The sequence below is a fragment of the Equus asinus genome, unplaced genomic scaffold, assembly GCF_041296235.1.
Source record: "Equus asinus isolate D_3611 breed Donkey unplaced genomic scaffold, EquAss-T2T_v2 contig_310, whole genome shotgun sequence".
NCBI lineage: Eukaryota > Metazoa > Chordata > Mammalia > Perissodactyla > Equidae > Equus > Equus asinus.
The window spans coordinates 20,001-34,964 of record NW_027224973.1 but is presented as its reverse complement, the minus strand read 5'-3'; the positions used below and the strand labels follow the sequence as shown (position 1 = coordinate 34,964).

The following is a 14,964-nucleotide window of genomic DNA, read 5'->3' as shown; positions in this document are numbered from 1 at the left end:
AACTGAGGAACATGGCAAGAGAGGCTAGCTCAGGTGGCAATCGTTAAGCAAAAACAAAACACAAAGGCGTGGAGACCTGGGGAAAAAGCAACCCTGAAATATCTACCCTCTGAAACTGAGGAAGATGGGCAAGAGAGGCTGGCTTCAGGTGGCAATCTTTAAGCAAAAGAAACACACAAGGGCGTGGAGGCCTGGGGAAAAAGCAACACGGAGAAATCCACCCTCTGAAACTGAGGGACATGGGCAAAAGAAGCTAGCTCAGGTTGCAACCTTTAAGCAGAAAAAAAACACAAGGGCGTGCAGACCTGGCAAAAAAGCAACAGTGAGAAATCTACCCTCTGAAACCGACGAAGATGGACAACAGAGGCTAGCTCAGGTGGCAATTTTTAAGGAAAAATAAAAGGAAGTGCGTGGAGACCTGGGGAAAAAGCAACACGGAGAAATCTACCCTCTAGAACTGAGAAAGAAGCGCAACAGAGGCTAGCTCAGGTGGCAATCTTTAAGCAAAAAAAATAAGATAAAAAAATACAATGGCGAGGAGACGCGGTGAAAAAGCAACCCTGAAAAAGGTACCCTCTGAAACTGAGGAAGCAGGGCAACAGTGCCTAGCTCAGGTGACAATCTTTAAGCAAAAGAAACACACAAGGGCGTGGGGAGCTGGCGAAAAGGCAACACTGAGAAATCCACCCTCTGAAACGGACGAAGATGGGCAACAGAGGCTAGCTCAGGTGGCAATCTTTAAGCAAAAGAAACACACAAGGGCGTGGAGACCTGGGGAAAAAGCAACACGGAGAAATCCACCCTCTGAAACTGAGGAAGATGGGCAAGAGAGGCTACCTCAGGTGGCAATCCTTAAGCAAAAACAAAGCACAAAGGCGTGGAGCCCTGGGGACAAAGCAACCCTGAAATATCTACCCCTGAAACTGAGGAACATGGGCAAGAGAGGCTAGCTCAGGGTGGCAATCGTTAAGCAAAACAAAACACAAAGGCGTGGAGACCTGGGGAAAAAGCAACCCTGAAATATCTACCCTCTGAAACTGAGGAAGATGGGCAAGAGAGGCTGGCTTCAGGTGGCAATCTTTAAGCAAAAGAAACACACAAGGGCGTGGAGGCCTGGGGAAAAAGCAACACGGAGAAATCCACCCTCTGAAACTGAGGGACATGGGCAAAGAAGCTAGCTCAGGTTGCAACCTTTAAGCAGAAAAAAAAACACAAGGGCGTGCAGACCTGGCAAAAAAGCCACAGTGAGAAATCTACCCTCTGAAACCGACGAAGATGGACAACAGAGGCTAAGCTCAGGTGGCAATTTTAAGGAAAAATAAAAGGAAGTGCGTGGAGACCTGGGGAAAAAGCAACACGGAGAAATCTACCCTCTAGAACTGAGAAAGAAGCGCAACAGAGGCTAGCTCAGGTGGCAATCTTTAAGCAAAAAAAATAAGATAAAAAAATACAATGGCGAGGAGACCCGGTGAAAAAGCAACCCTGAAAAAGGTACCCTCTGAAACTGAGGAAGCAGGGCAACAGTGCCTAGCTCAGGTGACAATCTTTAAGCAAAAGAAACACACAAGGGCGTGGGGAGCTGGCGAAAAGGCAACACTGAGAAATCCACCCTCTGAAACGGACGAAGATGGGCAACAGAGGCTACCTCAGGTGGCAATCGTTAAGCAAAAACAAAACCCAAAGGCATGGAGACCTGGGGACAAAGCAACCCTGAAATATCTACCCTCTGAAACTGAGGAACATGGGCAAGAGAGGCTAGCTCAGGTGGCACTCGTTAAGCAAAAACAAAACACAAAGGCGTGGAGACCTGGGGAAAAAGCAACCCTGAAATATCTACCCTCTGAAACTGAGGAAGATGGGCAAGAGAGGCTGGCTTCAGGTGGCAATCTTTAAGCAAAAGAAACACACAAGGGCGTGGAGGCCTGGGAAAAAGCAACACGGAGAAATCACCCTCTGAAACTGAGGGACATGGGCAAAAGAAGCTAGCTCAGGTTGCAACCTTTAAGCAGAAAAAAAACACAAGGGCGTGCAGACCTGGCAAAAAAGCCACAGTGAGAAATCTACCCTCTGAAACCGACGAAGATGGACAACAGAGGCTAGCTCAGGTGGCAATTTTTAAGGAAAATAAAAGGAAGTGCGTGGAGACCTGGGGAAAAAGCAACACGGAGAAATCTACCCTCTAGAACTGAGAAAGAAGCGCAACAGAGGCTAGCTCAGGTGGCAATCTTTAAGCAAAAAAAATAAGATAAAAAAATACAATGGCGAGGAGACCCGGTGAAAAAGCAACCCTGAAAAAGGTACCCTCTGAAACTGAGGAAGCAGGGCAACAGTGCCTAGCTCAGGTGACAATCTTTAAGCAAAAGAAACACACAAGGGCGTGGGGAGCTGGCGAAAAGGCAACACTGAGAAATCCACCCTCTGAAACGGACGAAGATGGGCAACAGAGGCTAGCTCAGGTGGCAATCTTTAAGCAAAAGAAACACACAAGGGCGTGGAGACCTGGGGAAAAAGCAACACGGAGAAATCCACCCTCTGAAACTGAGGAAGATGGGCAAGAGAGGCTACCTCAGGTGGCAATCCTTAAGCAAAAACAAAGCACAAAGGCGTGGAGCCCTGGGGACAAAGCAACCCTGAAATATCTACCCTCTGAAACTGAGGAACATGGGCAAGAGAGGCTAGCTCAGGTGGCACTCGTTAAGCAAAAACAAAACACAAAGGCGTGGAGACCTGGGGAAAAAGCAACCCTGAAATATCTACCCTCTGAAACTGAGGAAGATGGGCAAGAGAGGCTGGCTTCAGGTGGCAAACGTTAAGCAAAAGAAACACACAAGGGCGTGGAGACCTGGGGAAACAGCAACACGGAGATATCGACCCTCTGAAACTGAGGAAGATGGGCAAGAGAGGCTAGCTCAGGTGGCAATCGTTAAGCAAAAACAAAACCCAAAGGCGTGGAGACCTGGGGAAAAAGCAACCCTGAAATATCTACCCTCTGAAACTGAGGAAGATGGGCAAGAGAGGCTGGCTTCAGGTGGCAATCTTTAAGCAAAAGAAACACACAAGGGCGTGGGGAGCTGGGGAAAAGGCAACACTGAGAAATCCACCCTCTGAAACGGACGAAGATGGGCAACAGAGGCTAGCTCAGGTGGCAATCGTTAAGCAAAAGAAACACACAAGGGCGTGGAGGCCTGGGGAAAAAGCAACACGGAGAAATCCACCCTCTGAAACTGAGGGACATGGGCAAAAGAAGCTAGCTCAGGTTGCAACCTTTAAGCAGAAAAAAAACACAAGGGCGTGCAGACCTGGCAAAAAAGCCACAGTGAGAAATCTACCCTCTGAAACCGACGAAGATGGACAACAGAGGCTAGCTCAGGTGGCAATTTTTAAGGAAAAATAAAAGGAAGTGCGTGGAGACCTGGGGAAAAAGCAACACGGAGAAATCTACCCTCTAGAACTGAGAAAGAAGCGCAACAGAGGCTAGCTCAGGTGGCAATCTTTAAGCAAAAAAAATAAGATAAAAAAATACAATGGCGAGGAGACCCGGTGAAAAAGCAACCCTGAAAAAGGTACCCTCTGAAACTGAGGAAGCAGGGCAACAGTGCCTAGCTCAGGTGACAATCTTTAAGCAAAAGAAACACACAAGGGCGTGGGGAGCTGGCGAAAAGGCAACACTGAGAAATCCACCCTCTGAAACGGACGAAGATGGGCAACAGAGGCTACCTCAGGTGGCAATCGTTAAGCCAAAGAAACACACAAGGGTGTGGAGACCTGGGGAAAAAGCAACACGGAGAAATCCACCCTCTGAAACTGAGGAACATGGGCAAAAGAAGCTAGCTCAGGTTGCAGCCTTCAAGCAGAAAAAAAAAAGACGCAAGGGCGTGGAGAGCTGGCGAAAAAGCAACACTGAGAAATCTACCCTCTGAAACCGAAGAAGATGGGCAACAGAGGCTAGCTCAGGTGGCAATCTTTAAGCAAAAAAAAAAAAATAAAAAAATACAATGGCGAGGAGACCCGGTCAAAAAGCAACCCTGAAAAAGGTACCCTCTGAAACTGAGGAAGCAGCGCAACAGTGCCTAGCTCAGGTGACAATCTTTAAGCAAAAAAAAAAAACAAAAAACAAAAAACAAAAAACAAAACCCACAATGGAGTGGAGACCCGGGGGAAATCAACACTGAAAAATACAAAAAGAATGGAAGACCAATAGACAGAGCAGGCACTTTCACCTGGGGTGGAGGAGGTATGCATGGATGACCGATAAGCGCATGAAAAGATGTGAGCTGTTCCCTGGAAAAGCAAGTGAGAAAATTAGAGGGAGACATTGTGGGGACACATGGGTGAGACTGCCTTCTTCCAAATACCGGAACAGGATCAAACTGCTAGTCAGGTCGCGGAGAAGCCAAGTCAGTCACTCACGCCTCACTGGTGGTGAAGGGAAACGGTATGGCCTCTGTGAAAAAGGGCGTGGCGGGTTCCAAAACTGACACGCCGCGGAAACAACCACCGAAAGTGGCAACCTACATAAGCCTTTGGTGTATCTTGCCTCCTAAGAGCGTCTGTATGTAGCTGGAGCCTTGGGTCGTTAAGGCTTCCACAGTGATCTGTGGTGGGTGGGTGGGGGGGGGGGGGGGCCTTGGGCCTTGGGGGTCTCCGCTGGACCTCCAGGAAGTCAGCTTTTGTGGAGTCCCGTGAGTCCTTCCAGGGAGGGAGGCATCCAACCCGAGGGTGGTCTGGAGGGCACCACTCCCACCACTCCCGGGGGCTGGGGCGGGGGGCGGGGTGGGGGCTGCGGCCACGTTCCTGTTCATTCACACAGAATCCGGGGCATGAATGTTCTTAGCAGCTCTGTTCCACACAGCCCCACACTGGAAACCACACAGACGTCCTGCGAGTCCCATCCCTTGCTCATGTCGCCGGGGCTCCGGAGGAGGGCCACTCTGTAAAAGCGGCCGCCAGATGGCGCCCAACGACCGGCGCGGAGGGGTCAGCGGGAGGGAACCGGGTCACCAGCCAGCGAGAGTGCACAGCCTGAGCCCACCGCCGGGTCAGGTCTCTCTCTGTCTCTGTCTCTGTCTCTGTCTCTGTCTCTCTCTGTCTCTGTCTCTGTCTCTGTCTCTCTCTGTCTCTCTCTCTCTCTCTCTTTCTCTCTGGGCCCGCTTGGGGCGGGCGGGAGGTCACCACGTGAGGCCCCAGGGTGTCCACCTCGGAGCTCCCAGGCAGCACAGGGCAACCCTGGGCGCAGAAGGAGGTGTTGGAAAATCGGCGGGGAGGGGGGTGGGGTGGGTGGGCTTGCCAGGAAGGGGACAGACTCCCCACGTGACTTCTGGGCCGGGCCGGGCGCGGGGCTGCCGGCTGGCTGACGCGGACAGAGGTGGAAAAGTCCCCGGAGATGCCACGGGGCAGGCCGGGGCTGCCGGCCCCCGCTTCCCGGAGCGGCCCGAGCACTTCCCGGGCTCCCGGGAGGACTTAGAAAATCACGGCGGGGTGGGGGGTGGGGGTCGCTGTCAAACCGAAACCATGCACGTCATCAGAGAAGGACCGTGACGACGGAGGAATTGTCCGCAGTCTGTCAGGAATTGTGTGCAGCCTGTCACTTCCGGCCCAGAGGGTCTCTCTAAGGCAGACGGACAGACAGAGCCCACAAGTCGTAGAGGAAAGGACCGAGCCGCTTGGCCGCGGAAAAGTTTACAACACAAAACAGGTCTCCCTCCGCACGGGGCCACAGCAAAGCCCAAAGACGACACACGGGGGGGAGCATGGGTGCAGATGCACGTGTGGTGATAAGAATATGGATTTCAGCAGGGCTTCCCGTCCTCATCAACAAGCAGAAGCACCCAAATGGTGGGGGTTGGGGGGCAGAGACCTCACAGCCATTCCCTCCACAAATCGAGTTCCCCGGGACATCCTCACAGCGCCGTGCTGTGAGTGTGTGTGGGTGTTTAAAATGGAGTAAATGTGGACGTGGAACTGCTCCGTGAAACCAAAATAACAACAGTCGTAGATCTTCTTTGGTCATTTAGAAAATTCTTTTTTTTTTTTTTTCCCCAGCGGTGCACGTATTTCCCTTCCAAAAAAGAAGAACGGGAAAGGAGATGTTAAAGGCAAGCAGAGAGAGGAAAACTGTTGCAAAACAAAAGCTGAGCTCCCGTCCGAGGGAGGCCTCCTCCATTGGAGGCCTAGGAAATCATTCTGACAAAATGGAGGATCTCTGTCTTTGGTGTCGATTCCCTCAGAGGTCAAGAGAAACCTTTTCCAATGTCTTTATCAGGAGGAGACTAGAAGTTAGAGAAAAGTATCCTTTCGGGAGTGAGAAAAACAAATTCTGATTTTGCATCAGCTTCCCTCCGATCTTGAAACTCATTGACTTGATTCCATTCTGTCGACGGAAATAATCCGGAACCAATCTATCCGTGAAAATCGGGGTGCGTTTATTCTGAGCTAAAATGTGAGGACTGTGGCCCGGGGCCTTTCTTCCCGAAGGAAGAGAGGGTGCCCGGGAAGTGGGGTGTACAGAGTGCTTCTAGACCCCCAGAGAGGACGTTTCACATAGGATCGAAAGGTCCCTTGGATGATAGTCGCGAGACTGCTCTGTCGGCACAGCGATCGACAGACACTGCTGGGTGGCAGGTCTGTTGTCTGGGCCTGGGTGGTCACAGGGGAGCCGGATGGTCAAAGGTGAGCGCAACCATCCGCTCCTAGCCTAAGGAAAGATGCCTCTCCTTAAGGAAAGGCCCGAGCACGGGGAAGCTGCTCCTTTCCCTTAAGGGCATTGGTTCTTGCCGTAGGAAATGTGTAAAGCGGATCTAGGATGCGATGCGTGCTCGACGGCCACGTCAGGCCCTTTTCGAAAAACACTGTCAGGCCGAATTAGGCCGACACCCAATGGCTTCCTCATAGACTCCCATAGATCCTATCGCTCGCCATTTCTATCTGTCCACTCGTTCCAATTTTAGGCCACTTGACCACGAACAGGCCTTTTTCTCAGATTATTTTCCCCATGAAACTTTGATCACCTTTTCACAGACAAAACGATCTTTACTTTTTAGGCCCTCTTGCCTGAAGGCAGCCATCTCACTTTCCTTGAACACAAAGATGTTTCCCATATTCACTTTTAGTGGCTTTTTGTTTTGTTTTGTTTTGTTTTGTTTTGAGGACGATGAGCCCTGAGCTAACTGCTGCCAATCCTCCTCTTTTTGCCGAGGAAGGCTGGCCCTGAGCTAACCTCCGTGCCCATCTTCCTCTATTTCATATGTGGGACGCCTACCACCACGTGGCTCGCCCAGCGGTGCCACGTCCACCCCCGGGATCCGAACTGGCAAACCCCGGGCCGGCGAAGCGGAACAGGCACACTTAACCAGCGCGCCACCGGGCCGGCCTAGTGGCTTTCATCGCATTTGTTAAGTAGATTTTTTAACCCTCACGAACCTTAATTTTGGTGAAAACTAAGAAGCCAGCAATTAGGAACTGTCCTTCCCATGAGCATTCCGTCGCTTGGCCAATTTCTAAACACTTGGCCACTTTTAGAAACATGGGATTTCATAGGTTTATCTTTTCCTTCGCTTTATTTGATTTCATCTCACTTTAGTTTTTGGGTGAGGAAGATCGGCCCTCACAGAGCTAACGCCTGTTGCCAATCTTCCGTTTCTGTTTTTTTTTCCCCCCTCCCGATTTTTCTCCCCCAATCCCCCCCATGACATAGTTGTCTATCTTAGTTGAGGGCCCTTCCAGTTGTGGCATGTGGGACGCCGCCTCCACACGGCCCGACGAGCGGTGCCGTGTCCGTGCCGTGCCCGGGATCTGAACCGGCAAAACCCTGGGCCGCCGAAGGGGAGCTTGTGAACTTAACCACTCGGCCACGGGGCCGCCCCCGTCCGTGGACTTTTTTATCACCTGATTTCACCTCGCAAAACTTCAAAGCTTCAAGTTATCAGAGAGGTTTGGGAAGTTGTTTTTATTTATTTAATTAATTTATTTTTCGAGGAAGACGAGCCCCGAGCTGACACCTGCTGCCAATTCTCCTCTTTTTGCCCCGGGAGAGTGGTCCCGAGCTAACATCCGTGCCCATCCCCCTCCCCTTGATAGGCGGGACGCTGACCACAGCGTGGCTCGCCAAGCGGCGCCACGTCCGCACCCCGGATCCGAACCTGCGAACCCCTGGCTGACAAAACGGAACGTGCGAACTTAACCGCTGTGCCGCCGGGCTGGCCCTTCGGGAAGTTATTTTCAGGACACGGGCCATAAACTAGAATCACCGCTACAGGTTTATCGGAGCGACATCAGCGTTCGTGGTGGATTGAGTCGTCCCCTCTGTCTCTCCCCTCCAGGGCACAACCAAAGGGACGTCTATCGACCCACCCACCAAGGATTCCCCCCCCTCCCCCCGCACGGCACAGCAGGATGCCTGAGAGATCCACGCAGCCCTACAGCGGCAAGTCACATTCGCACAGTCAAAATTCAATGGCAGAGACAAAACGTTAAGGTCAGTGAGAGGGAAGAGAATAACCGGCCCAGGAGCAACGGTGTGAAGAACACGGAGAAGACGGGTCCTAGACGCCGGGGTCCCCGGAGCAGCGATTTCATCAGAGGCCCGCAAACGTCCACGATCTCCACACCACGTTTATGGCCGACTGCGTGCGTGGGTCCTTTGGAATCGACCAGGCTACCGTCCGGGCCACTTTGGGACATCGTGTCCAGCTGCCCCGAGCGGTGGAGCTGTCGTTCAAGTGTAAGATGGGGCCCGTCCGGGGAGAGAATGGGGACGGGGAAAGGGAGGCCGCGGGAAGTCACAGAGTCTGAGGTGTTCGGGGGAGACTGACTCTTCTGAAGTGGAGGTGGTAGAAGGAGAGCAGCAGGATTTTTGGATTTTTGTTCCCTCTGTTAGGTATCTGGGTCCGGAGGAGAGTGGGGCGGGGGGGGGGGGGGCGGGTGGTGGTGGTGGTGGTGGGTGTGAGGCTGAGGCGGGGCTGGTGTTTCCTTTCCGAGTCAGGTGGAAGAGCTCCTCCAGTGGAGGTTTTTAGACAAGGGGTCTGGTCTGGCAGGATGGGAGGTTGCGGGTTGAGCCACAGGGGAATCTGTCGTAGCTCAGACTCGGGCCTTTGAAGAAATAGACAGAGAGAGGAGTTTTGCTCTGTCTGTCACCGCAGCCGGCACCTCAGGAGCAACAACAGGAGGCTTCCCGAATGAGTGAAGGGGCAGGAGCCAGCGTGCCCCGTGCCTCTCTCAGCCCTGCGCCGGCAGGGAAGGAAGCAGGCAGGCAGGCCTCAGGGCTACTCCCGTCCTACTGCCCGGTGGTCCCTGTCCCGGCCCCGCCCCCACTCTCCCCCTGACCCTCACCGCTCCCCAGCCCTCTTCTCAGCCAGAGAGGCGATGGGGGGGGGGCGGTGCGGTCCCAGAACAAGTTTCCTCTCATCCGCCATCATCTTGCCACCCTGACGACTTGGCCTGAGATCCGGCCTAGGCTGTACCCTGAGATCCGGCCTAGGCTGTACCCGTGTGTGGTTTTCCTGTGGACAAGGGGGCCGGTTCACCATTTCGGAAGAAACCCCTAGCCTTCCACTGCCGAGTCGCCAGCCTGGGAGGGGGGAGGGGGGAGGGGGGAGGGGAGGTCAGGCCCATTCATTCCGATGGGCCTGGCGTCAGGGCTTCATTCAAGTGCAGGAAGCTCTCTCCCATGGCCTCGGGCTTTTTTCCATTGAACGGCTTTCTTCAATTCCCCCACCCTTAGGCCGCAGTCCACCAAGGGCCGGGAGGCAGGGAGGGAAGATGTTGGGGCAGGGTGGCTGTCTGAGAAACTCGCCTCATCTGGGGCAGAAAGAGTGCCCCCCTCCTTTCTCTAACCCTACTAGACTGCTTGAGGATCACGGACGGTTTGGCTCATCGATGAGCCCTGCGTTATGGGCCCGGCAAGCAAACTCCTAACGGGCAACCCGCCGCTCTAGGCGTGTGTGGGTTTTTTGATCTTTCACCTTCAAGTTCGCACGACATCGGTCCGTGTCCCCCGCCCCGGCTTCCCATGGGAAATCCTCCGTCTCTTTCCACAGACTCACTGGCGACTTCACACAGTGCCTGCCTCCTCCTCCTTAGGAAGGAAGGAAGGAAGGAAGGAAGGAAGGAAGGAAGGAAGGAAGGAAGGAAGGGAGGGAGGGAGGGGCTGACCCCGTGGCCGAGCGGTTGAGTTTGCACGCTCCGCTTCAGCGGCCCGGGGCTTGGAAGGTTCGGATCCTGGGCTCGGACACGGCACCGCTCATCAAACCACGCTGAGGTGGCGTCCCACACGGCAGAACCAGAGGGACCCTCAAAGAGAATATAGAACTAGGTACTGGGGTGCTCTGGGGAGAAGAAGAAGAAGGAGGAGGAATAAAAAGAAAAGAAAAGATTGGCAATGAGCTCGGGTGCCAGTCTTTAAAAAAAAAAAAAAAAAAGAGGAAGAAAGATGGACAAACAGGAACGAATCCCACTGACGGCACCTCCAAATGGTGGGGGGCAGGGGGGTGGGGGGGGTGGGGAGTGGCATCATCGGGCCAAGGGTGACTCTAAGCGTGATCCCGCGGTTGTGTTATTTGACATTTTATCGAATCGATTTATTATTTTATTTTTGAGGAAGATGAGCCCTGAGCGAACATCTGCCACCAATCCTCCTCTGTCGGCCGAGGAAGACTGGCCCTGAGCTGACATCCGTGCCCATCCCCCTCTACTTTCCAGGTGGGACGCCTGCCACAGCGTGGCTCGCCAAGCGGTGCCGGGTCCTGCGCCCGGGATCCGGACCGGCGAACCCGGGGCCGGCGGAGCAGAACGTGCGAACTTCACCGCCGCGCCACCGGGCCGGCCCCCGGAGTTGTTTTGAAAATCCAGTAAGGGGCTGGCCCCGTGGCCGAGTGGTTAAGTTCGCGCGCTCCGCTGCAGGCAGCCCAGTGTTTCATCGGTTCGTTCGGATCCCGGGCGCGGACACGGCACTGCTCATCAAACCACGCTGAGGCGGCGTCCCACATACCACCGCTAGAAGGACCCACCGCGAAGAACACACAACTACGTACCGGGGGGCTTTGGGGAGAAAAAGGAAAGACAAAAAATAAAATCTTCCAAACTCCAATAAAACTTTGAGTGAAGACGACGAGGAGGATGCGAAACGTATCTCACGCCTCCGAGCCGAGCCGTCCGTTTAGGTTTAGGAAGGGGGACGAGGACCCTTTGTAAGCGACATCCCTTTTTAAGCACCATTCTAAACCACAGAACAGAACTCCCTCTCCTCGACCCGGAGCGAGGAGGTTCCTGGGTGTGTCAGAGAGGGTCACGTCCTCTGCAGCACGAACGAACCGCCAGGGTTCGGCCACGGGAAAGAATTTCTTCCTCTCCAGGGGGACTAAAAGTCACCGACGGCAGCGGGCGTAGGTGCTATCCTTCCCGTCCAGGAAAGGCAGGGAGAACTTCAGCCGTGAAGAGAAGGAGGTCTTCCTCACTCCCCGTTTTGGGAGGGCCCCTTTGGCAGGGGAGTTTTGTCTCCTGATTTCAAGTCAGGAAGAAAAGGGAGAGAGAGAGAGAGAGAGAGTGTGTGTCCTTCTCGTGCCAGGTCGGTCTGAGGGGGACCTCCTCTGGTTTCCTCCCTTCCCAGGGAACGCCGTTCGCTCCTTCTTCTAGAAAAAGCTCCCAAAGCACCACCGCCCAGGATGGTCGACCTACGCCCATCGTCCCTCCTTTCCCAATCATTTCTACCGCGACAGAGGGACAGAGGCCCCTGCCCCATCCCCATCCCCACCCCCACCCCCATCGCCTGCCTCCTTGATGGCCAAAGGAGCTGCCTCTGAGAATGGAACGGGGCTTGGAAACCTTCTAGAGGGGTGACTCTCACCTGCCTGCCTGCTGGGAAAAGCACCACGCTGTCCATCGGACTGCTCTTTTGGGCAAACGTAGGCGTGCCACATAGCGATCGACAGCTATGGCGGGGGGGGGGGGGGGCGGGGTGGCGTGGTGGTGCCCAGGATCCACGACACGTGACGGCTGCGGAGCACGACAGCCCTAAGACCTTGAGGGAGACGGGGTGGCGCGTGAATCCTTTCGGAACGAGAACGACAGGAAACGCTGACGGGGACGTGTTCTCCTCTCGAGAACACACCAACGCCTCGCACGGTGTCTGACCCGGGGTGCCTCTGACTTTTGTCATCAGAGACGATCCTCTCGACCGCCCCTCACGCTTTGGGGAAAAGGGGAGAGGGACTCGGTAGCACGGGAAAAGCCATCCATCCGCCCTTCCTTTCCGTCTTCACGGCTCCTTCTCGTGGAAAACGAGGAAGCCGTCCAGAGGAACGGAACACTGACCCGGGCCAAAGCGTGGCCCAGCCTGAGCCTCCAAAACCTTCTGCTAAGTGAGAGGTGCCAGACATCCAAGGCGACCTACGTTGCGATTCCACACAGAGGAGAGAGCTAGAACGGTCCAACCCTAGAGGGCGACAGCAGATGGCGGCGGCGGCGGCGGCGGCGGCAGCGGTGGTGGTGATCGTGGTGGGGCAGATCCGGGAGTGGGGCCGTTTTTTCTTTCGGGGGGAGGGGATGGAAACGGAAACCTTCTGGAAATAGATAGCCATGACGGATGCGCCACCTTGGGGAGAGAGACTCCCGAAGGCCACTGGCTTGTGCCCCGTGGAAAGGATGGATTCGGTGGGATGGGAATTCTACCTCCGTGTAGAGCGTGTGGTAAACCACGAGGTAGGTGGGTGGGTGGCCTCCCTGCCTCGCCTCCACCTAGACGTCCACACACAGAGACCGACGAGGGAGGGAGGGAGGGAGGGAGGGAGGGAGGGAGGGAGGGAGAGAGACAAGACTGACAGAGGCCGAGGCCGAGGCCGAGGCAGTGAGCGAGTAAGTGATCGACCCTGGCCATAGGGATTCCTCAGAGGGCGTCTCTTGGCTCCCCAAACGAAGAATGTGTGTGGAGATCGAGAAAGATCACCGACCTAGGAGAACCAGCAAGACTTCCTCACCCGCCAGAGAGCCGCTGGGCCCCTGCCGTCCCTGCCACCGCCACCCCTACCCCTCGCCTTTGGCAGCGACGCCAACGAAAGGCAGGCAGACGAGTGGGAGAGTCGTGTGGTGGTGTCCCCCAAGGAAGGTGGGTCCATGCCGACGAGCGGTCGTCGGCGTGTGGAAAAGCCAGAGGCGGGCTGACTAGAAGGAGGGCGTCCTGGAGGAAGGGGCCAGGGTGTGAGGGAGAGAGGCCTGTTCCTCTTCCCCTGTCGGTCCCAAGTCAGGGGCCCAAAGGAGGAAAGCTGTCCGTTCCTTTCCGACTCGGACGGTTCGGGCGGAACCGACCGATCCCCGCGGCGGCGCAGTCGGGGCTTTCTGGACCAGAACCCCTCTCTCTGTCGCCTTTCGACCACACGCACGCTTTAGAGGCCAAGGGAAAATGGATCGGGTCTCTCTGTCTCTCTCCCTAGAAAACAAGGGGCCGGGGGCCGAGCCCGTGGACGAACGGTCAAGTAGCGCCCCCCACCCCGGCCCCCGGCTTCGACGGCCCAGGTTTTCACCGGTTCGGATCCTGGGCGCAGCCCCAGACCCAGCATCGCCCTTCAAGCCACGCCGAGGCGGCGTCCCACATAGCAGAAACGCGAAAGACCTACCACTGGAACCTACAACTATGGACGGGACGGGACGGGACGGGGCGGGGCGGGGCGGGGCGGGGCGGGGGTGGGGGGGGCGGCTTTGGGGAGCAGGAAGAAAGAAAAAATAAAAGAAACACAAGGACGGTCATCGCGATAGTTCTTTCCACTTCCATCCATATGTTAACAGGACCCAAGTTTCCCGACCTCCATTTGGATGTATGTTAACTAAATGGAGAAGCTATTCAAAGGACTCCTCTAAAGAAGTCCACGTTCTTCTTTCTAAATGATAATGAAAATCATTGTCACCACCGCTCTTCCGACCCTCCATGTCCAGACGGCCTCCCGCCCCTCCCCATCCCCAACTCCCGCCCCGCCCCGCGCCGACCCCCGACCCCGGCATTCTCCACGCCCACCTTTCCCTCTCCACTCCTACCCCCCCCCGTCCCCCGCCGCCCGGGACACCGCACCCCGCGCCCCCCCCCCCCCCCAATCCAGGCCGGGCCACCTGGTCGACCTCCTCGAACACTATATAAGAGGATGCCGGGCAGCAGGTGGCGCCCGACAAGCGGCCTCCTCACCGGCCGGACGGATCAGCCTCGCGGGGGCGGGCGATGGGGAGGCGTTCGTCCAGGTCAGGTCAGGTCGGGGGAGGGAGGATGGCGCGCCGGCCGGCCTGGTGCGTGGCCTGGTCCCGATCCACCCCGCGTCTCGTTTCTCGGGCCGGGACGAGTACAGGCGGGGAGGCCGACTCGGTCACGGAAAGCGGCCTTGGGGAGGTTTTGGCGAACGTCCCTGTCCCGGGGCCGTCTGCCGACTAGGGGACGGAGTCCTCCTCCATGCTCCTTCTCGCCCCCAGTCGGGCGGGTTGTGGGTCGCGCGGTCGACTTGGCCATTTCCCCGGAGGCATCCTGCCTGCCGGGGCTCCCTCCCTCGGGCCGGTGCGAGCGGTCCTCGGGCGGCCCGGGAATTTGGGCCGCAGCGAACGAACGAACGAAGCCCGTCCCTCCTGCGTCGGCACCGATGAGACACAGCCCTGGTGGATGGAGCCGCTTTCCTCGGGTTTCCTTTTGCTTTCGGCCGCTGCTGCCACCAAACCTCCCTAAACGATAGGAATGAAAACGGGAACCGTTGGCATAATAAAAGCGTTTTGGTTGGCGTGTTTCTTGGCTTTTGGGGACTCGAGAGGTATGATGGATGATCTCCGATTGACGTTGGGAAGGTCTATTTCATCCCAGTCGCACGAACCCCGAAAACGTGGCGGCTGGACGAGGGAGGGAGGGAGGGAGGGAGGGAGGGAGGGAGGGAGGCCAACCACGGGATTTCCGCACGACCAGCTGATGGACACGAGCGCCCCGTGAGCCGGGCGGAGGGCAGCCGC

At 55.9% G+C, this 14,964-nt stretch overlaps 1 long non-coding RNA gene across 1 annotated transcript; it reads left to right on the top strand.

Annotated features, from left to right (window-relative positions):
- The first annotated feature begins 6,042 nt into the window (after positions 1-6,042).
- Positions 6,043-11,081, top strand: LOC139043638 (uncharacterized). The gene is made up of 3 exons (XR_011500717.1): positions 6,043-6,416; positions 8,319-8,719; positions 10,594-11,081. It is a non-coding gene; the product is annotated as an uncharacterized lncRNA (long non-coding RNA).
- Positions 11,082-14,964: the final 3,883 nt, after the last annotated feature.